Source organism: Theropithecus gelada, chromosome 5 (genome assembly GCF_003255815.1).
Source record: "Theropithecus gelada isolate Dixy chromosome 5, Tgel_1.0, whole genome shotgun sequence".
Classification (NCBI taxonomy): domain Eukaryota; kingdom Metazoa; phylum Chordata; class Mammalia; order Primates; family Cercopithecidae; genus Theropithecus; species Theropithecus gelada.
Window position 1 is genome coordinate 140,500,551 of NC_037672.1, and position 12,387 is coordinate 140,512,937.

Here is a 12,387-nt window from a genome sequence, read left to right on the forward strand (position 1 = left end):
ACCTGTAATTCCAACACTTTCAGAAGCTAAGACAGGAGGATTCTTTGAGCCCAGGAGTTTGACACCACCCTGGGCAACATAGTGAGACCCCATCTCTACAAAAAATATTTAAAAATTAGCCTGGGCATGGTGGTGCATGCTGTAGTACCAGCCATTCAGGAGGCTAAGGCAGAAGGATCGCTTGAGCCCAGGAAGTTGAGGGTGCAGTGACCTTTGATTGCATCACTGCACTCCAGTCTGGGGCAACACAGCAAGACCTTGTCTCAAAAACTTAATCTTAAGTACATACCATTACTCTTACTATACCTTTCACCTTCCACACATTTCCCCATGCATATACAAATGTATATAATGTATATAAATTCATGTTTGTGCACTCAAATAAAATATGTCTGCATATACAATGCTTTAAAGAAAAATTGGATTTGGCCACATGGCACTTAATATTTCATGAATATTTTTTATCATGTGTATTTTGAGATCTATCTGATTTTTCTCAACTGTAGTCTTCCATTTTGTGGATTTATCATGATTTAATCAGCAACCTATCAATGTATCTTTAGATTGTTGATAATTTTCAGCTAATAATGTTTCAAACACTATCCTTATACATACAGTATGTCCTTACTAATTTGTATAAATATTTCTGCTGAATCTATTTCTAGGCATAGAAGTGTTAGCTAAAAGATACATATTTTTAAATGTTAATAGATACTTCCAAAATTGCCCTCCAAAATGATGACATCAATATATAGTACCAACAATGGAGTCATAAAATTGTTTTTCCACAAAAAGATGCTAAAAACCAACTCCCTACATAGCATTCATAATCAATTTTGGAAGAAAATACATAATCATAAGCAACTGGAGGCTATCATACAGCTACTTATGAAAAATGCAAACTAATGTAGCATAAACAAAGATTAATCCCATAAGCTAGAAGGCTGTAGTAAATATGCATTTGAGTAAATATGAATTTCTTTTAAAAGCATTGGTGCTATAGATCTTTTTGCCAGCAAGACACATTTTTTGGCAACTATTAAAAATAAAGGCTGGGTACCGTGGCTTATACCTATAATACTAGCACTTCGGGAGACCAAGGCAGAAGGATCACTTGAGGTAAAGAGTTTGAGAACAGCCTGGGCAACATAGCAAGCCTCATCTCTACTAAAAATAAAAATTAGTCAGACATGGTGGTGGGTGCCTGTAGTCCTAGCTACTCAGGAGACTGAAGCAAGAGGATCACTTGAGGCCAGGAGGTCGAGGCTGCAGTGAGCCATGAAGGTGCCACTGCACTCCAGCCTGTGTGAGAGAGTGAGAGAGAGAGAGAGAGAGAGAGAGAGAGAGAAAGAAAGAAAGAAAGAAAGAAAGAAAGAAAGAAAGAAAGAAAGAAAGAAAGAAAGAAAGGGAGAGAGAGAGAGAGAAAGAAACAAGAGAGAGGGGGAACGGAGGGGAAGGGAAGGGAAGGGAAGGGGAGGGAAGGGAAGGGAAGAGAAGGGAAGGGACTGACTAAAAAAAGAAACTGACTAAAAAAAGGATTGGGGAAAGTACTGTTGTAGATTTTAAAAGACTGGGCCGGGCACGGTGGCTCACGCCTATAATCCCAGCACTTTGGGAGGCCAAGGCAGGCAGATCACGAGGTCAAGATATGAAGACCATCCTGGCCAACATGCTGAAACCTCGTCTCTATTAAAAATACAAAAATTAGCTGAGTGTGATGACGTGTGCCTGTAGTCCCAGCTACACAGGAGGCTGAGGCAGGAGAATCGCTTGAACCTGGGAGGCGGAGGTTGCAGTGAGCAGAAATAGCACCACTACATTCCAGCCTGGGCAATATAGTAAGACTCAGTCTGAAAAAAGAAAAAAAAAAAGAAAAGAAAAGAAAAAAAAAGACTGAAGACTAACCATCAATGTGAAGTTACTATTAATTGTCTTAGGCATGATAATGGTATGATGAAAGAGTATGCTTAATTCTCAGAAGGTGCATGTTGAAGCATTTAGGAATGAATATTCATGATATCTAAAATGTTGCAAAATTTACCTATTTTTGAATGTAGATAGAATATATACAAGCGTTCATTGTACTATTGCTTCAGTTTTTCCGTAGGGTGGAAAATTTCCAAAATACAAAGTTGGAGAAGAGAGATATTTTCTTAAATTATAATTTCTGTGTACTAAATATTAGGCCAGTAAGATTTGCAAAGAAAAAACTTCTCCCTGATCGCTAACTCTGCCTCATTAATACATGGCATTTATCCCAAAGGGGATAGAGTTGAGAATGTTCGGAACTTAGGAGAAACTCTTCAGTGCTAGAAAGACACAGCCAAAGCTCATGCCTTGCCAAGAATGAGCCACTAGGGCTGTCATCACAAAGGGCAGCACATTGCAACTTCTAACACTACTATAAATGTCCAACTTAATACCAGAGAGTGGTGTGGGCAGAGGATCATCTAGCCCATTACTACTTAAGCCAAAAGAACTTAACTTGTTCAGACTATTTGAAATACCCATTTATTAGTAAATTTGATGAGTTGATGACGGGTACATCTAATGCTAGCTGAGTCAGCCTTTGTGGCTTTTCATATACTTACTTACTTACTTAGGAAAATAGAGTGGGAAGGTGGTACCCATGAGTAATTTGCTACAAAAATAATAGCATCCTATCACAAACACAGGATTTGGAGAAAAGGAAATACACATATATATGGAAACATATATGACATATATGTTACTGATAACATATGATACATACAATAATCATGTGCATATATTATATATGTATAATATGCATTTGTATATGTGGTATATACATATCTGTATTATATTTCACTTTTGCTAGCCTTTATCTGCTGGTTGTTTTTATTGGTTTGTTCTTTATTTTAATTTTTAATTTTTACAATTTTTTGTAGAGACAGGTCTTGCTATGGTGCCCAGGCTGGTCTCAAACTCGTGACCTCAGGCTATCCTCCCACCTTGGCCTCCTAAAGTGTTGGGATTACAAGTGTGAGCCACCAAACCTGGCCTACTTACTTATTTTTAGGTAATCGGTTCTTTCTTAATTAGCTCAGTAGTGAGAAGAGGTAGGTCCGATGGCTCATGCCTGTAATCCCAGGCATTGGGAGGCTGAGGCGAGCAGATCATTTGAGGTCAGGAGTTCAAGACCAGCCTGCCCAACACGGTGATACCCCATCTCTACTGAAAATACAAAAATTAGCCGGATGTGGTGGTGCATATCTGTAATCCCCAGTTACTCAGAAGGCTGAAGCAAGAGAATTGCTTGAACCCAGGAGACAGAGGTTGCAGTGAGCTAAGATTGCACCACTGCACTTCAGTCTAGACAACAGAGTGAGATTCCATTAAAAAAAAAAAAAAATGTGTCAGTAGTGAGAAGAGTCAGAAATATTTGGAAGTGGTTAGTATTGATATTCTGCATAGCAGCTATTGTTTTAAGAATTCAAAAAATCTTTAAAATTATCTTTTTTTCCTTAACCTTCACAGCATTTTGAATAAGTAATAAAAAATTTCAGCATTATTTCTAGACCTAGCTATAGGTAAGAATGTGGAGGGCTAAAAAGAAAAATGACTTGTCAAACAAAGTGCTCCAGGGGAAATCTAAACATCTAAAACAACAAACTCAAGATAATATTTGTCCACATAGTAGAAAAGAACCAAATATGTGGGCAATGACAAACGAATGACTGAATCTCATTTCATCAGCTGTCCTATGTTTCCACCATCATATAGATACTAGATTTTATTACATGTTATTTTTTCACCTGAAAGATGCAGGATTCTTCATTCTATTTGATTTTATTTATGTGAATTTAATTCACATCAATAACACACAGAATATTTTTCTCAGAACTTTTGTTACGTTTGAAGAACTCTCTGCTATAAGCCTGTGTTTCTCAGAAAATGGAAGAGGTAAATACTAAAACAGATTTTTGCTTACTATCTAAACTTTTTAGAGATATGAGTGGTATCATTAATTAATAATTCTCTCTTCCAAACTGGTCTCATAAGTGGAACACGTAGCCTTTGTGTCATGAACAGGGCAAGGCAGGCACAGCCCTCGGCCCTCTTCTGCCATTGCATCTCCCATCCGCTCTCTCCTATCTCCTTCAAAGCACATGGCCTGACATGAGAGCGAATTTTCACCAGGACCTTCTAGAGTACGTGCGCATCATGGTTACAGCCTCCACACATCTAGCCTGCACATATTTGGAATGACTTTCATCTCCAGAAGCAGGAAAACTGCTGCTATTAAAAGACAATCTTCCAGAACCCCAAGATTTTTCAAAATGGATTTGAATCTGGAATTAACATTGACCTCTTTATTCTCATACACAGATACACACACACAAAAAAATAACAAAACAATAATAGTGATAGTACCTGAGCATCTAGTGAAAACAAACCCCCCAAAACTACCTCAATATATATGTATCACACCTGAGGAGGTTCTGATGTGCTATAATTGTGTGGTTTACTTATGCATTCATTTGTTGATTCATTCAACAACTGTTTACCACGTACCGTGGGTTCTGTTCAAAGGGGTGAGGGGATGGCAGTGAATTAAGACAGACCAGACCTCTGCCCTTATGGAGTCTTATGTTCCAGGGGAGATGGAGAAGGCAAATGATGATGCTATAAAGAAAACTAAGATAGAAAGATATGGAAGGTGAGTGAGTTTATTTGGATAGGTGAACAGGGAAGGGCTTCAAGGGAAGGGCTGGAATAATTATAAGCCTGCCACGCAAAGATCCAAGGATGAGAATCAGAGGTAAAAAAAGTCCAGGAGCAAGGGCTCTTAGATAACAACAGGCTTAGTGAGTTGATGGATGAAGGCTAAAGCATGGAAACAAGAAAGTGATAGGAGGTAAGGTTAGAGAAGTACACAGTAGCCTTAGGAATAAGTTTTTTGTTTTTATTCTATGTGCAGTGTGATGCCACTGGTGTATTTTAAATAGAAATATAACTAATTCTTATTTGTGTTTTTAAAAGATTGTTCTGGCTGCTTTTGGAGGAATGGACTGTAAGAGACAAGACAGAAGCAAGGGACAAGTTAGAGACGTATTTCATAGTATAGCTTGGACCAAATTTTATGAGATGAATGTTGCATTTTGATTATGTATGGATTTTGGAAGGCTGTATTTTAATAGCTGCAGTTTTACTGTTTCTGGAGATGGAAGTCATTCTACATATGTGGAGGCTGGATGTGTGGAGACTGTAACCACGACGAACACTCACTTTAAAAGCATCTGGTGAGAGCTTACTCTCTTGTCAGGCCATGTGCTTTGATGGAGACAGCGAATAGGAGATGCAATGATACAAGAGGGCCTTGGCTTGTGCTGTTCGTGACACAAAGGCTATTTATTCCAGTTGTGAGACCAGGGGAACCGATATAAAAGATTCTTCTCTCAGTACAATGGCTAAAGTAAATGGGAGCACCAAGGTAAACTAGAAAAAAAAACAAAAAGAGAAGATGAGGGAAGAAATTGGGAGAGCAGAGATAGAAGACTCAAAACAAGACTTCCATGAAGCTGGAACCTCTTGTTATAGAAAACTTAGTGCCAGAAAGTAAGATAGTACTCAGAACTCATCAGGACATGTCAAGAGATTGTACAAGTCAACATGAAGGGGCAACCACTGGCAATATTTTAGACAGCGCATTCATTGGAATTAATATTGTGTGGAATGGATATGACACATTGAAGAAAAAGTACCCATGGAGTTCACGTTGACACTAATAAAAATTTTTTAGAAAGTCAAGGTGGAGAGGCATGATTCTTTACAGAAAAAAATGCCAAGCACTAAATGCAAATGCACAGTGAAAACAGAAAATCCCCATTTTAAAATCACTAATAGCAACGACTGATTCAGCAAAACCATAGTGGGTGCCAAAGCTATTAGGTGAAAGATTATTTGGAAAAAAATATTTACTTAGATACAAAATCTTATCGCATATATTAATTATTAATTTGAAAGGGAAAGTTCTTTTACCATTTGAGAAATCTGACAGAAACTGATCAAATTTAACATTACCAATAATGGGACAAACTGACACAGCATTCTCATGATGTGAATCACTAAAACTAACCCACATCACCTGTGTAGTACTCCTGAATCTACTCATGAGGAAACAAACAAATCAAAATTGAGAGACATTGTACAAAAATAATTAGCCTAGAGAAAAACAAATAAATAATGTCAATGTCATGAAAGAAAAAAAGGGGAAGAGGAGACTATTCTAAAGTAAAGACAACATTAATATGAATACTGAAGGTAATGAGTCATCTTCATTGGAATCTGGATTAAATAATCTATAAACGGTAATATTCAGATAATTGCAGAAATTTGATAGTGGGCCATGTACAAAATAAGTGAATACTTTTGTTCTTAGGAGAGACGAGGAAATATTTAGATTCAAGTGAGTATTACATCTGCAAATGGCTCAAAAAGAAAGAAACAGAGAAGCAAAGAATTAAAAAGTCTCGATGAAAAGTCGATACAGTGCTCATCATCCTCATCTTGAAAATTTTCTGTAGGTTTGAATCTTTCCAAAGAGAAAGATAGTAAAAAAGAAAACAGTACAAGTATTCTGCTGTCAGACATGGACTACAGTTCTGTTCATCTACTGGTACAGAAAAGCACTGTGAAAGAGCGCAGTGTTGTATTAAAACCACGGGTTCAGCCGGGCGCAGTGGCTCACACCTGTAATCCCAGCACTTTGGGAGGCCAAGGGGGGCGGATCATGAGGTCAGGAGATGGAGACTGAGGTAGGAGAATTGCTTGAATCCGGGAGGCGGAGGTTGCAGTGAGCCGAGATCATACCATTGCACTCCAGACTGGGCGACAGGGCGAGACTCCATCTCAAAAAAAAAAAAAAAAAAAACACCACAGACTCTAGAGCCAAACCTCCTGGGTTCATCTTTCGATTTTTTCATATATTAACTATATGGCTTTGAACAAGTTATTTTATTTCCCTGTACTTCCATTTACCAGCTACAAAATGGGAATAAAAACAGTGCCAACCACAAAATATTTTTCTGGCAAACAGTAAGCACTCAGTAAATGTAAGCTGTTAGTATTTCACTTCAGTGGTTATTAAAGGTAAGACTGTATATCCTCAAAAGACACTACTGACAGAATAGCTCATCTAAAACGTAGTGATTGTAGATCTCATCCATAATCAAAATTATCAACTGGTAATATTTTTATTGTTTATTACTACTTGGTACTCTTAGAACTTCAATTTAGTGTTTTGTGAGTTTTTTCTTTCTTTTATTTTCTTTTTCTTTTTTTTTTTGAGACTGAGTCTCGCTCTGTCAACCAAGCTAGAGTGCGGTGCCGCAATCTCGGCTCACTATGACCTCCGCCTCCAGGGTTCAAGATAATCTCCTGCCTCAGCCTCTCAAGTACTTTGAATTACAGGCACGCACCACCGTGCCCAGGTAATTTTTGTATTCTTAGTAGAGACAGGGTTCCACCATATTGGCCAGGCTGGTCTTGAACTCCTGACTTTCTTGGCCACCCAAAGTGCTGGGATTACAGGCATGAGTCACTGCACCCAGCCTGGGTTTTTCAATGGATAATTTTTTAAATGTCTGTCTTGTAGAATTATTGTTATGATTATAATTTTAAGAACACTCACAATGGTTATTCTGAGTAAGAAAAAAACTTTAATTATGTTTGATATCCTATGTTAAAGATCACAGCAAAATGTTTTGGAAATATTTTCCTTTGAAATAGTTCAGATTTTGCCGGGTGCAGTGGCTCATGCCTGTAATCCCAGCACTTTGGGAGGCTGAGGCGGGCAGATCATGAGGTCAGGAGATCGAGACCATCCTGGCTAACACGGTGAAACCCCGTCTCTACTAAATATACAAAAAAAATTAGCCGGATGTGGTGGCAGGCGCCTGTTGTCCCAGCTACTCAGGAGAGGCAGGAGAATGATGTGAACCTGGGAGGCGGAGCTTGCAGTGAGCCGAGATCACGCCACTGCACTCCAGACTGGGCAACAGAGCAAGACTCTGTCTCAAAAAAAAAAAAAAAAAGAAATAGTTCAAATTTTAATATTCAAATTACAAGTTAATCTTTAAATATTCCGAGCAAAGATTTTATCAAATTGTTCATTTCCTGAGATCTGCATAGCTAAGGTAGTGTACATTTTTACTCTCAACAATGTCTTTACAAATATTTCCTTTGAAACTTCTCTTTCTTCCAAAATAAGAAACTGAAATGAAACCCAGGGACAAGCTAATGTAGGAATCTAACAAAATACAATTCCCCTCCTTCCTAACATGACTCTAGGACCTAAAGGGCTATGGTCTGAGTGTAAAGGTGAACTGGAAGTAAATCTGTTCCCAACCTCAAAGCATTGTAAGAAAAATCAATTCTCTTAAAAATGGCACTGAAAAAAGGCGACAGAAAAAGTGATGCCAAAAGTTTGGATCCACAACTGAGTGTTTGTCGTGGGTTTGTACCCATAATTACATAACTCATGTAGTCCAAAAATATCGAAGCAGTAATTCAGCCTAGAGTAATCCCTTCTAAGAATCTGGTAGAACATTCTGCAGAACTCCAACTTCCAACCAAGCCTATAAGTATTCCCACAAACAAAATTCTAAGAAAAATGAACAGTGAGAAATAGCAAAATACATAAGAAAAATGGCACAAAGAGTGAGAATTAGTGGAACAATATGGTCCAAAAAGCAGTCATATAACCAATTCAGCTAGTGGTTATTGGTTATAACCACCAGTAGTGGTTATAACCTGGTGGCTTTGTAATGTGGCTTTGTAATGTGTCAGCTTGGCTAGGCTGAAGTCATTTTTGGTTGGCTATGGTATGCTACAAGGGAGAGCCTTATTAGTTGGAAGGCAGGAGAGAAATAGTAGCCATCTTAAACCGCACACAAGTTGTGTTATTGTTGCTCTGCTGACTCGCTTCATTGGTGTGAAGTACCATCTGGGGCTACAATTGCTCTACCTCCCCCTCTATCCTTCTTTAGCTTTTCCAACTCTTGGGTGAGGTTTCCATACAGAGCTCTGGGACAAAGGGTCCCAGCTCCTGCAGGATACCCTTGCCACTAAGAGCAGAGGCAACAAGATTCGACACATGTGTTGGTCCAGCCTTAGAGAAAATTCTTAACCAGCTCCCCAAGTTGAATAAGCTTATAACAAATGTATGTGTGTGTGTGTGTGTGTGTGTGTGTGTGTGTGTGTGTGTGTTTCCCAGTAGGGGATTTACATTTGTTGTTTATTTGAAACCTGACTAATACATTATCAGACACAGACTATAAAATGACCATGTTTAATATGTTAATAAAAGATCATGAATATGTTAATAAAGAATATATTAATAATGAATCATGAGGGGGTTCTGTTTGTGCTTAGGATATAAAAAGCTGCTAGAAAAGGTTGCTCTCATTTCAACAGGAAAAAAAATAGATGATAAAATTTTAACTTTTGTAATTCATCAGAGAGCTGAGGTTACAAGACAACCAAGTAAACTGAATTCTAAGGAGTGACAATCCCCTCCACAGAGAGGTAGAACCCGTGAACTATTTTGCCTTTGAGAAAGCATGAGTAGAAAAGGTTGGTCCCTTAATGGCAGCTATGAAGAAATCAGCTAAGATTATTTACTATATATTTAAAGGCGGAGTACCTACTAAGGTATCAGTTTAGAATAATTGGAAGCCTCCAACATAAAGATAATTGGCATTCACTTGAAAATTATTTTCTGCAGTCTTTCAGTAGGTGTTCACAGGAAAACTAAACGTGAGGTAGAAGACTGAAGAAAGTCCATTTTGCTGGAACAGTTATGCAGATGATAACTTACTGATGTTGGGAGAAGAGGCAAAAAAAAACACTGCCTGCTTTCCTAGATCCTTCTCTCATAGAAAGCAAGAACTTTGTACCACTTGGAAAGGAGCAGCAAACCCTTGTGCAAACCTTTGTGCAAAGATCCACTGCTTGAAGGAAGGACAGAAACAAAAACCCTCTGCTCTTGGGAAAAGCACAGGAATATCCCTTGGGCTCAGATTCCTGCCCCAGTGTGTCTGCTGACACTGGAAGAGGGACAAGATTACTATAAATACAATGCAGAGCAGTGCACTGAAAGTAACAACAACAACAAAAACCTTAATCTAGTGCAAGCTATGACTGGATTGACTCAATATCCCACACTAATGGCCTGATAGAAGAAGCATTCTTATTTCTAGGCATAAATATTATTTGCCTCGGTCTCTGCTATTCTTCAATGTACAATGTCTGACATTTCATTAAATATTTCAGTCATACAAAAGGCAAGGAGAAAAAGACACCACCAATTGTTAAGAGATAAATGAATCACTCAGAAATGACCCAGAGGCTGGGCACAGTGGCTCACACCTGTAATCCCAGCACTTTGGGAGGCCAAGGGCGGGTGGATCACCTAAAGTCAGGAGTTCGAGACCAGCCTGGCCAACATGGTGAAACCCCATCTCTACTAAAAATACAAAAATTAGAGGGGCGTGGTGGCAGTTTCCTGTAATCCCAGCTAAACAGGAGGCTGAGGCAGGAGAATTGCTTGAACCTGGGAGGTGGATGTTGCAGTGAGCTGAGATTGCAAAGCTGAGATTGCATCATTGCACTCCAGCAAGGGTAACAGAGCGAGACTCTGTCTCAAAAAAAAAAAAAAAAGAAAAAAGAAAAAGAAAGAAATGACCCAGATGTGGGAAGTATCAGTCAGGGACTTCGAAATAACTACAAATAATATGTTAAAGGATATACAGGAAAAGATGGATGACCTCCTTGAACACATTGGTATTTCAGCAGAGAAATGAAAACTTCTAAGAAGAGTCCAGTGAAAATGCTAGAATTTTTTTTTCCAGTAATAGAGGTAGCTTCCTTTGACAAGCTGATTAGTGGCATGAACCTGGTTGAAGAAAGACACAACAAACATTGTAACAAATGTGCCACTCTGGTAGGGGAATGTTGACAATAGGGGAGGCTAGGTATGTGTGAGGATAGAGGTATGTGGGATGACTCTGTACCTTCCCCTCAAATTTGTTTGAACCTAAAACTTTTTTTAAAAGTCTTTAAAAAAATTACAATTTAAAAAAGAAACACAGGAGGCCAGATGCAGTGGCTCACGCCTGTAATCCCAGCACTTTGGGAGACCAAGGCAGGCAGATCACCTGAGGTCAGAGTTCGAGACCAGCCTGGCCAATAATATGGCAAAACCCCATCTCTACTAAAACTACAAAAATTAGCCGGGTGTGGTGGCAGGAGCCTGTAGTCCCAGCTACTCAGGGGGGCTGAGGCAGGAGAATCTCTTGAACCTGGGAGGCAGAGGCTGCAGAGAGCTAAGATCACATTACTGCGCTCCAGCCTTGGCAGCAGAGTGAGACTCTTTAAAGAAAAAAAAAGGAAACAGGGATAATTGCGAAAAGAAGTTATGAAATAAGAAGACTAGAATGAGAAAGACTAACATATATCTAATTACAGTCCCAAAAGAAGACACAGGAGAGAATTTAGCAGAGAAAAGATTTGATGAATATTTTCAGCAAATCTTAACCACTGGTGAATGGTTAAGATTTTCTCAAATTCTTAAAATATAGCAACTCAGATTCAAGATGACTTATGAACTTCAAGCAGGATACATTTTTTAAAAATCCACAACTATCTATTTCATAGTAAAATTGCAAAAGACCAAAGTCAGATAAAATTTTTAAAGTGATCAGAGTTGTGAAAATTAGAATAACAAATTCAAAAAAGTGTCAGTTCTCCTCAAAATGATCTAAAGATTTAATACAATGCAAACAATTCTAAAATGTTTTTGTGGAATTTGACAATCCATTTCTAAGATGTAAATGAAAGTAAAAGAGGTCAATAAGAGCCAAGACACTCGGCCGGGCGCGGTGGCTCAAGCCTGTAATCCCAGCACTTTGGGAGGCCAAGACGGGCGGATCACAAGGTCAGGAGATCGAGACCATCCTGGCTAACCCGGTGAAACCCCGTCTCTACTAAAAAATACAAAAAACTAGCCGGGCGAGGTGGCGGGCGCCTGTAGTCCCAGCTACTCTGGAGGCTGAGGCAGGAGAATGGCGTGAACCCGGGAGGCGGAGCTTGCAGTGAGCTGAGATCCCGCCACTGCACTCCAGCCTGGGCGACAGAGCGAGACTCCGTCTCAAAAAAAAAAAAAAAAAAAAGAGCCAAGACACTCTTTTTGAAGAGGTCCTTTACATCCCTTGTAAGTTGGATTCCTAGGTATTTGATTCTCTTTGAAGCAATTGTGAATGGAAGTTCATTCATGATTTGGCTCTCTGTTTGTCTGTTACTAGTGTATAAGAATGCTTGTGATTTTTGCACATTAATTTTGTATCCTGAGACTTTGCTGAAGTT